Raw genomic sequence first — 10,863 nt, 5'->3', positions numbered from 1 at the left:
AGGTTGGGAATACAATGTTAGTGGGACTCCCTACTTCAGAGGTCTCTTGGGCAGTAATTCTGTACAGAAAATGTGGCCCTTAGACCAGAGCCTAATCCCTTAGCCACAGCTGTATACTCCAATTCTCTTTCTCCTTAACAAGGTGAGCAACAGTTTCAGACCCATATGGCCAACAGTCTCCTCTGCAGAAATTCTTACAGCTGAAGAGATCCTGGTCTCAGAAAGGAAGACTGAGAGTTTCCAATACTGGGGCTGACTGTTTCCCCCCAGAATGTGGCTCTGTCCCTCAACCAGATCCAATAATAGGCTCACAGGGACCCACTCTTTGAATGTCCATGCTCCAAGCTCTTTCCTTTCCCCTTTGGAGTCTATCCCAGCAGGGTAGGACTTCTAGCACCCAGGCCAGCTGACTTTGTAGCTCCACCCTATCCAATGCACATGAGCTGTTGTGCAGGTGTTGATCATAGAGACCAGAACTCACTTCAGCTGGGCCAGATGTGAGGTGCCCTTCATTAGGATACCACTCTAGCAATGGTTTTTAGGTCCTGAACTGATGTTCTCTGCAGCTGGCCATGGGAAGTGCCAGCCCTGTGCCTCCCTGGCAGAAAACTGGCACAGACCCGTGGGAGACACTACCCATGACTGGCTCTCAGCAACGTTTTTGGAGCTACAAGCAATCCAGAGTTTTTGACTGCCTCTTCCGGGCCCAGGTATGCAGGGAAATACCAGCCGTGCACCTAGGCTGGTTTTACCTACAGCGGGCCTGGGCGAAAGTCCACTTAAAAGTCCAAGGTTCTGTCATGAATGCTCGGCTCAGTGGTAGAGTGTCAACCTGGCATGTGGAAGTCCCAGGTTTGATTCTTGGCCAGGGCACACAGAAGTGACCATCTGCTTTTCCACCCTTCCTCCTCTCCTTTTTCTCTGTCCCTTTCTTTCCTTCCCACAGCGAAGACCCCATTGGAGCAAAGCTGGCCCAGGAGCTGAGGACGATCTATGACCTCCACCTCAGACACTAAAATGGCTCTGGTTGCAATGGAGCAACACCCCAGATGGGCAGAGCATCGCCCCCTGGTGGGCATGCCAGGTGAATCCCAGTCAGGTGCATGCATAAGTCTGTCTGTCTGCCTCCTCCCTGATTCTCACTTTGGAAAAATACAAAAAAAATTTTCAAGGTTCCCTGAGACCTTTCTTCTGGAGCCTCTGTCTGCTGGCTGCTTGTTGGTCTCTAGAGTATAGAGCCTCCAGTAATTCAGATATTAGCAATGGTGGTGAGTTTGGCTCCACCCCTCAGCACCAGGTGTCAGTCTGTCCAGAGATTTTTCACAGAACTCTGTAGGATGGGGCCCCAGGAGCCCAGTGGTTGTGGCCTCTGTGACCCAGAGGTGTGATCTGCCTGCCCACAGTTTCAACTGAGTCTCTGTGAGGTGCAAACACCATTCATAGACTTGGGAGAGTGCGGGGGTGTAGTTCTGCTCTCAACACCAGAAAACTGAGTCACTGATGCGCCCTCTGCTTCCTGGACTCTCAGAATGACTCTTGGCCCTGATTGGAGCAGGAGAGACTCCCAAGGGCAAAGCAGTTGCTTTTACCCAGGCTGATGCCAGTCCAAAAGGATGCTCCTCCCAAGAAAGATGGCGACTGTCATACTGGAGAATGACTCAGCACAGGAGTTAGGTTGTCCGTTCCCACCCTATCTCTCTCTGGGTGTCCAACTTTACACCCTCCTTCTGTAATTTCAGTCCTCTCAGCTCTCCCTCCCCTGGAGCCCTGAGTAAGTGGCTGTGAATGATATTTTCTGCACGGGCCCTTTAAGACAGAATCTGAGTCTCAGATACCTGTCTCTTTCTCACAGAGAGAAACCCGGCTCTTTTCACCACCAAATTCTGTCTCGGTGCCTCTTCTAGGCTCTGAGGTTCTAGGATAGGGCTCCGGGCCTGGGTCTGAGCACCTCCTTAGGGCGACCCTCCCACAGTGAGAGTCCCTCCAGAGCCTCCACCACCCCTTGCTCCTGGGAGCAGAGCAGCCCTTTCCATGTCCCCACCCTTCCTACCAGTCTCAGTGTGGCCTCTTCTGTGATCCTTGGTTATAGAGTCCTCTGAGTTTAGTCCAAAGTTGGTTTTTCAGGATGATTGTTCTTAAATTAAGTTGTAATCCAAGTTGGTCCTGGGAGGTGGCTGTTGGAATGTCTGCCTACTCAGTTGCCATCTTGGAATCTTGTGATGTCACAATTCTGAATCAGTGACCTTGCTAGAGTGTGAGACCTTAACACTCCCCCAAGGTCATTTTCTTCTTTCATTCACTTCCAGCCTGTTTGCAGGGAAAGGTTAAAGACAATCTGACACCCAGCCAAGCTATGACTGCTCATGAGGTCAACTTCAGTAAATTGGATGCATTAATAATCTTCTTTAGGTAGACTTCATTTATTTTACCCATTCTCATCTTGATAGATGGGTGTTTTGAAGTATGAATCAAATTGATAAACACCAGAAACATCCTATAGCCACTCACCACAACACTATAGTTAAAAGTGCCTATTCCATCAAAACACTTAGTCATAGGTCAACCAATTGGCTGCCAACTCATCATCCACCAACAAGTCAATCTTCAGCCAACCAGGCACAAATCAACAGTGTATGAACCAATCTGGCTAGACACCAGCTTATGTGGTATGACCCAACTAGACATGAACCAAACAAGGACAGACCTACCTGACATGGACCATCCAGGCATGAAGCAACCAGGGGTGAGCCAACCAGACCCAACCCAATCAAGTGTAAGGCAACTATTCAAAAGCAAATTATAGAGAAACCAATATAGTACAAGTCAACGAGGCATGAAGCTACCAGGTCTGAGTAAATCAGCCATGAGCCAGGTCCAGTTAGACCCCAGCCAATCCATCAGAGTGAGCCAAGTATTAAGCAATCAGGTCCAAGCCAATCAGGTATGAGGCAACCAGGCTTGTGTCAGCTAAGCATGTGTCAGCTAAGCATGTGGCAAACAAACTCAAGCCAACCAGACAAGAGACAAAAAAGCCTGAACTTTTCCCCAATAAGACTTGCAGAGGCTCAAGACTAACTAAAAATCCTGCACCTAATTCAAGTAAACTTTTTTTATTGTTCTAAGGAGCTTCATGGCATTAGTTAATGGCTTAGGGTTAAACGGGTTTGAATCTTGTATCTAGTTATTATAACCTATGTGCACAACCTTCTTGAAATTGCATAACTAACCTCTTTAGGCTTTAATTTTCACATCTAAAATCAATAACATAGTACTATCCATATAAAAAGATTGTTTTAATGATTCAGTAATATAAAATAATTACACATTAATTGCTTGACTTATAATATGGAGCTCAAAAAGTCAAGTGGGAACTAATTCATATAAATTTTAGGGACCTAATGTATTCTCCCTCCTGGGGAAGTTTTAACTTTAAAAGAGGATCTTCGAGAATGGGCATGCTTAACTCACATAAATGACTTGTTAGTAAGAGAATTTTAGGTATTAGTGGCTATGATTTTATGGTAGGGAGTCTTTTTGCATTTCATTAATACCTAATTGTGGAAGCTAATGACTGACTGCTCAAAAAACCCAATATTCATCCACAAAAAAAATTTCCATACAATTTAAAAACAGTTCTTTGACTCCTAAATCCAATCCATAGCTAGTCTCCAGGAATTCAAGGAGCTAGGTTTCAAATTTCTCTAATTTAAAAGTTTATTTTAATGGTTTTCCTGAAAAACAGTCCAGTACAGTAAGATGGACAAACTGATAGCCATAAGGCATTGTGCTGAAGTTTTGCACCATTCAAGACAATCTTTTATATGATGTACAATCTAAATAAATCCATATAGCCTGGCCTGTTGTGGTGCAGTGGATAAAGCATTGACCTGGAACTCTGAGATTGCTGGTTTAAAACTCTAGGTTTGCCTGGTCAAGACACATATGGGAATTGATGTTTCCTGCTCCTCCTCTCCTCTCTCTCTCCTCTCTAAAATTAATGTAAATAAATAAATCCATATAAAACAGTAGCCTACATTTCCCCCCTCTTTTTCCAAGTGAGAGGAGGGGAGATAGAGAGACAGACTCCTGCATGTGCCCTAACTGGAATCCACTCAGAATACCCCTATCTGGGGCTGATGCTCTGCCCATCTGCTGCCATGCTTGCAACTGAGCTATTTTTAGCACCTGAGGTGGAGGCTACACGGAGCCATCCTCACCAGCTGAGCTGATATGCTGGAACCAATCTAACCATGGTTGCAGGAGGGGAAGATTGAGAGAGAGAGAAAGAGAGAGAGAGAGAGAGAGAAGTGGAGGGGGAGGGATGGAGAAGCAGAAGGGTGCTTCTCCTTTGTGCCCTGACTGGGAATTGAACCCTGGACATCCATATGCTGGGCCAATGCTCTACCACTAAGCAAACTGGCCAGGGCCTGTAGCCTACATTTTTAGTGGAGTAAATACATGGCTGGAAAATTTTTTCAGCTATTAATTTACATACTTGAAATCAGACCACATTTCTTTTCCCTTAGAAAATGTGTTCCAATGAACTAAATAAAATACCATAAGTTTTCTAGTGAAATCCATTTGTTGAAATGATGTTCGGTGCCATTACAGATCCTTATTAAGGTCTTATTTCTCCTTATGTGCCTTACATTCTATTTTATCCCCACAAGTTCCCACATCATTTCTCTAACCGGAACTAATCTTCATAATTAGATCATTAATCAAAATGCTATGCCCAACATGTTAATTATTCCAGAACATTCTTCCAGGTAGACTATAATTTTAAACAGTTTTGTAGCTTAGTATCTGACACTCAGTTGGCAATTAATAAATTTATTACTAAATGATAGTCAATCTCTTTATCTGTAAAACTTACCTTCCATACCTTTCCAAACAATGTCATTGATATGATCAAGGTAAAAATACATTATTAGATTCTTCCACTTTAAAGAATCTTTATCTGTGGAGTTCCTGCCTATATTTACTTTTGAATTTGCCCAAAGTTCAAGAATGTGTATTATGTTTTTTTTAAGAATAGTTAATTTTTTTTTTTAAATGGGAAGCGGGGATGCAGAGTGACAGACTCCTATATGTGCCATGACTGGGATCCTCCCCACCCTGGCAAGACCCTGGGGGTGATGCTCTGCCCACCTGGAGCCATTGCTCCTTTGCTGAGCAACTTAGCTATTTTAGAGCCTGAGGTGAGGCCATGGAGCCATCCTCAGTGCCTGAGGCCAACTTTCTCCAACCGAGCCAAGGCTGTGGGAGGGGAAGAGAGAGACAAAGCAATAGAAGGCAGAAGGGGAGAGGTGGATAAGCTGATGGTCGCTTCTCCTGCGTGCCCTGACTGGGAATCGAACCTGGAGACATTGATACACTGGGCCATTGCTCTACCACTGAGCCAAGGAAACAGGGCCTCTAAGGAATAATTTTAATTAGCATTCATTGTTTAAAAATAATAAAAAGAAAAAATTAATTACTCTCCATCATACACATGGATCTAGTGATTAAATAGCTTTGAGTTTTATGTTCCTAATATATAGCTGTCCATTTATCCCAACTCCTATTCATTGCTAAGTTTGCAAAACATTCTCTCTTTGCAAGGGAATTTATGAGAGTTTAGCATCCTAGTAATTCATTCCTTAGCTGAATATTTTGCAGGTTTTATTTACTGCTCAGTCAATAAAATTCTTTCAAGTAGTCTGTATGCACTCAATTTATCCTGCTTTTAATCCCACACCATAGCATTAATGAGGGATCTAGTCATTTCATGGGTAAAGAGCTATAACCTCTTGTTTACCAGACTTTGCAGTTAAAGCCTTTTATTATGCTGGTTCTCAAAGTGTGGTTTGGGACCATTGATGAGCCACAGGTAAGTGGTGCATATATCAATATCTGATTTTTGTTCATTATACAAACATTGAATGTATATTAGGGGAAGCCCATGTGATAACTACTATAAAGGACACAAGGTTTGCCTGACCAGGTGGTGGCACAGTGGATAGAGTGTTGGACTGGGATGCGGAGGACCCAGGTTCAAGACCTCGAGGTCGCCAGCTTGAGTGCGTGCTCATCTGGTTTGAGCAAAGCTCACCAGCTTGGACCCAAGGTCACTGGCTTGAGTAAGGGGCTACTCAGTCTGCTGAAGACCCACGGTCAAGGCACATATGAGAAAGCAATCAATGAACAACTAAGGTGTCACAACAAAAACTGATGATTTATGCTTCTCATCTCTCTCTGTTTCTGTCTGTCTGTCCCTATCTGTCCCTCTCTCTGACTCTGTCTCTGTAAAAAAAAAAAAAAAGGACACAAGGATTATTGAAGTATTGTCACTGCCTTTAAGACACAGTCTCTTGGGAGAGGTGTGATACATAACAGGCAAAATTCTCAAAACTCCATTCAACTCTGGTTGAACTGAGAATAAAATTGAAATTTCTTATCAATGCTCTATATTATCTAGTCACTACTGTATTCTTTATATATTTTAAAAGCTTTTTTGTTTATAAATATAATTTAATTCTAGTCAAAATATCCAAATACTAACACAAAATAAACATATAGTATGAGAGTGTCTAGAAAAATTACAGAGTTGTGAGAGAAAATAATCCCTATCAGATATTAAAAGCTGTAATTTTGTTAACCAGTGTCATCCCAATAAATTCAATAAGAAGGAAAAATAACATGGTAACATAGTATCATAGATACAGAGATAGTTCAAAGGAACAGAATGTCAAGTCCAGAATCTCTTTTAAGTACAGGGGGTCCTTGAGTTACGCCACGGTTCTGTTCCAATGACAGTGATGGAACTCGAATTTTGGTGTAAGTCAAAACACACACTAACTTCAGTCACTTACCTATGTTTAACACAGTTGTAAAATCATAATCTATAACATAAAAACACAACTAAGCCACAGAAAAAGGAAAAGAACATAGATATACTGTACTTACTGTGTATTCTTTTGCTGCACACAACCAAACTAGTTTGCCCATGCAGTTCGTAAGTACGACACTAATGGCATAAGCTGAAACAGTCACATCTCAATGTCCTAAACTTTTTGTGGGAATGAGTGTTGTAACCTGGAAACATCATATGTCCAGATTGTCAACCCCTTGTATATGTATATGAAAATGTAATATATGATAAAGGGGACATTTGAAGTCAACAGTTAATAAAACATGGGTTATTATAGAAATGATGTTGGGATAATTGAGGGAAAGAGATAAAGAGGAAATCATATCTTACTTCTTACACAAAAATGTAACTAATACATTATTAATACTAAGAGCATAAAAGACTGGTGGTTGTCAAAGGTTGGAGGTAGAGGTTAAGGAAAGAGTTTAAAACAGACTGGTAGCTGTCAGAGCTTGAAGGTGGTCAAAAGGTAAACACTTCCAGTTAGTTATAAGTTCTGGGGATGTAATGTATAGTATGATGACTATAGTTAAGAATGTTATATTGTATATTTCAAAATTGCTAAGCGAGAACTTAAAAGTTTCAGTATAGGCCCTGACCAGTGGCTCAATGGTAGAGTATCAGCCTAGTGTGTGGATGTCCTCGGTTTGATTCCCAGTCAAGGTACACAGGAGAAATGACCATCTGCTTTTTCGCCCCTCCCCCTCCTCTTCTCTTTCTCTCTTCCCCTCCTGCACATGGACTCTATTGGTTTGAGCACATCGGTCATAGGCACTAAGAATGGCTCTGTGGAGGCTCTGCCTCAGGTGCTAAAAATAGTCTGGTTGTCAAAAAGCCCATCAATAGATGACTGGATAAAGAAGATGTGGCACATATACACTATGGAATACTACTCAGCCATAAAAAATGATGACATCGGATCATTTACAGCAAAATGGTGGGATCTTGATAACATTATACGAAGTGAAATAAGTAAATCAGAAAAAAACAGGAACTGCACTATTCCATACGTAGGTGGGACATAAAAGTGAAACTAAGAGACATTGATAAGAGTGTGGTGGTTACAGGGGGAGAGGGGAAAGGGAGAGGGAAAGGGGGAGGGGGAGAGGCACAAAGAAAACTAGATAGAAGGTGACAGAGGACAATCTGACTTTGGGTGATGGGTATGCAACATAATTGAAAGACAAGATAACCTGGACTTGTTGATCTTTGAATATATGTATCCTGATTTATTGATGTCGCCCCATTAAAAAAAATAAAATTATTTAAAAAAAAAATAGTCTGGTTGTGAGCATGGCCCCAGATGTGCAGAGAGAGCATCAATCAGCCCCAGATGCGAGTTGCCGGATAGATCCCGGTTAAAGCACATGTGGAAATCTGACTGTCTCCCCTCCTCTTACTTGGAAAAGAAGAAAAAAAAAGTTTTCAGTATAAGAAAAAATTGTACTAATTTCTCAGTATATACATTTATCAAATCATTGCATAGCACATATTGGACTAATGTTTTATGTCAATTATATCTCAAAAGAATTGGAAAAATAAAATGAAAAAATTAAGAGAGCAAGAGTGACTGTCTTTAATTTGAAAGTGTGGATGCCTTTCCAAGCATGAGATCTAAACCATAAAGAATTAATTTGAATGTGTAAAAATGTTTTAGTTAAAAGCCAAAGAAATGAAGTTTAAACAGAGAAACACTCATCACAGGTAACAAAACAGACTTTTCTGTAAAGTGTATGAGCTTTATAATACTTTTTGATATCTACCTCATATGCTCAGAAACCTTTAGGCTTCACTTTCTCATTTCTGGTTGCATACCTGAACAACTGACTTTTATATGAGTGACATATCAACAGAGTTAATCTTTTCTCTATATTCCTTTGTTGCATGTGTTATTTTAGATTTTAAGTTTTTAGATGGCTGGGGTTAAGTCTTACTTACTTTTAATACTTCCCAGGAGGACATCATATGTTAATAAACACTCAATGAAAACTTCAGGATTATCATCTTAAGAATTTGTTACTAAACTATGAACTAAAAGTTTTCTCCACTTTGGCAGGAATCAGCTGTCTGAAAACATGCCAAATTCAGTGAAGTTAACAGCAAACAGTAAGATGTGTGATGATATATATATATATTTTTTTGTATTTTACTGAAGTTAGAAGCAGGGAGGCAGAGACAGACTCCTTCATGCACTCAACCTGGATCTACCTAGCATGCCCATTAGGGGACGAAGCTCTGCCCATCTTGGGCATCACTCTGTTGTGGCTGGAGCCATTCTAGCATCTGAGGCGGAGGTGATGGAGCCATCCTCAGCACTTGGGCCAACCTCGCTCCAATGGAACCTTGGCTGGGGAAGAAGAAGAGAGAGATAGAAAGGAAGGAGATGGGGAGGGGGGGAGAAGCAGATGGGTGCTTTTCCTGTGTGCCCTGGCCGGGAATCAAACCTAGGACTTCCACACACTGGGCCGATGCTCTACCACTGAGCTAACCAGCCAGGGCCTGTGATGGTATTTTTGGAGCTATAAAAAGAAACATGAGGCCCTGGCCGGTTGGCTCAGCGGTAGAGCGTCGGCCTAGCGTGCGGAGGACCCGGGTTCGATTCCCGGCCAGGGCACATAGGAGAAGCGCCCATTTGCTTCTCCACCCCTCCGCCGTGCTTTCCTCTCTGTCTCTCTCTTCCCCTCCCGCAGCCAAGGCTCCATTGGAGCAAAGATGGCCCGGGCGCTGGGGATGGCTCTGTGGCCTCTGCCTCAGGTGCTAGAGTGGCTCTGGTCGCAATATGGCGACGCCCAGGATGGGCAGAGCATCGGCCCCCTGGGGGGCAGAGCACCGCCCCTGGTGGGCGTGCCGGGTGGATCCCAGTCGGGCGCATGCGGGAGTCTGTCTGACTGTCTCTCCCTGTTTCCAGCTTCAGAAAAAATGAAAAGAAACATGACATAAAGAAAAACATGAATGCACAAAGTGCTCCCTGAATGCAGATATGTGGAAGCTGCTGCCCTTGGTACACAAAGCTGATGCCATAACAGTATCTACATGTACAGGACATATGACAATTTTGTCAGTGCAACAATATATTTCCCCTTTTTTATTTTAAAATAGTTATTTAAGAAATTTTAAAACTTGGGATTCCAAGATGGTGATGGGGCAGGCGGATGTTCCAATTACCAACTCCCAGGACCAAATTGGATTACAACTTAATTTAAGAACAATCATCCTGCAAAACCAGCTTCAGACTAAATAAACAAAGAGCAGTCAATAACTAAGGATCACAGAAGAAGCCACAGTGAGACGGCTGGAAGGGCAGAAATGTGGACAGGCCTGCTGGGTCTAGGAGCACAGGGCCGAGGGCTGGAGGGACTCACTGCGGGAGGGTCCCCTGTGAGGGGAAGGCCCACTGAGAGGGAAGGGTCCTCTGAGAGGGGAGGGTCCTGGGCCCCCACCTAGCCCCCAGCCTAGAGCCCCTGAGCCCGGAAGACAGAAAATCCCATTCACAGCCATTTACCCAGGGCTTTGGTGGGGAAGGGCTAAGAGGACTGTAATCCTGTGAGGAGAGTGTGATGTTGGTGGCCCAGGGAGAGACACTGTGGGGGATGGCCACTGGAACTTCTGTGCTGAGTCATTCTCCAATGCTGCAGTCGCCATCTTTCTTGGGTGGAGCATCCAGCATCAGCCAGGGGGAGAGCAATTGTCCCACCCAGGGAGACTGGGCCCTGCTGAGAGTCAGCCAGGAGGCACGGAGCACATCAGTGACTCAGTTTTCTGGCTATAGATTTCCCCCCACATGCTCTGGAGACTGATGGTTGCTTCTGCTTCATGGGAGACTCAGTAGAAACTGTCCGGAAAGCGTGCAGACCACACCTCTGGGTCTGAGTCCACACCCACTCGACTCCTGGGGCCACACCCTACTGAGGTCTGTGAAAAAAGTCTGGACAGACTGACACCTGGGACCG

This window comes from Saccopteryx leptura, chromosome X, assembly GCF_036850995.1.
Source record: "Saccopteryx leptura isolate mSacLep1 chromosome X, mSacLep1_pri_phased_curated, whole genome shotgun sequence".
Lineage (NCBI taxonomy): Eukaryota > Metazoa > Chordata > Mammalia > Chiroptera > Emballonuridae > Saccopteryx > Saccopteryx leptura.
Note: the sequence above shows the minus strand (reverse complement) of the source record.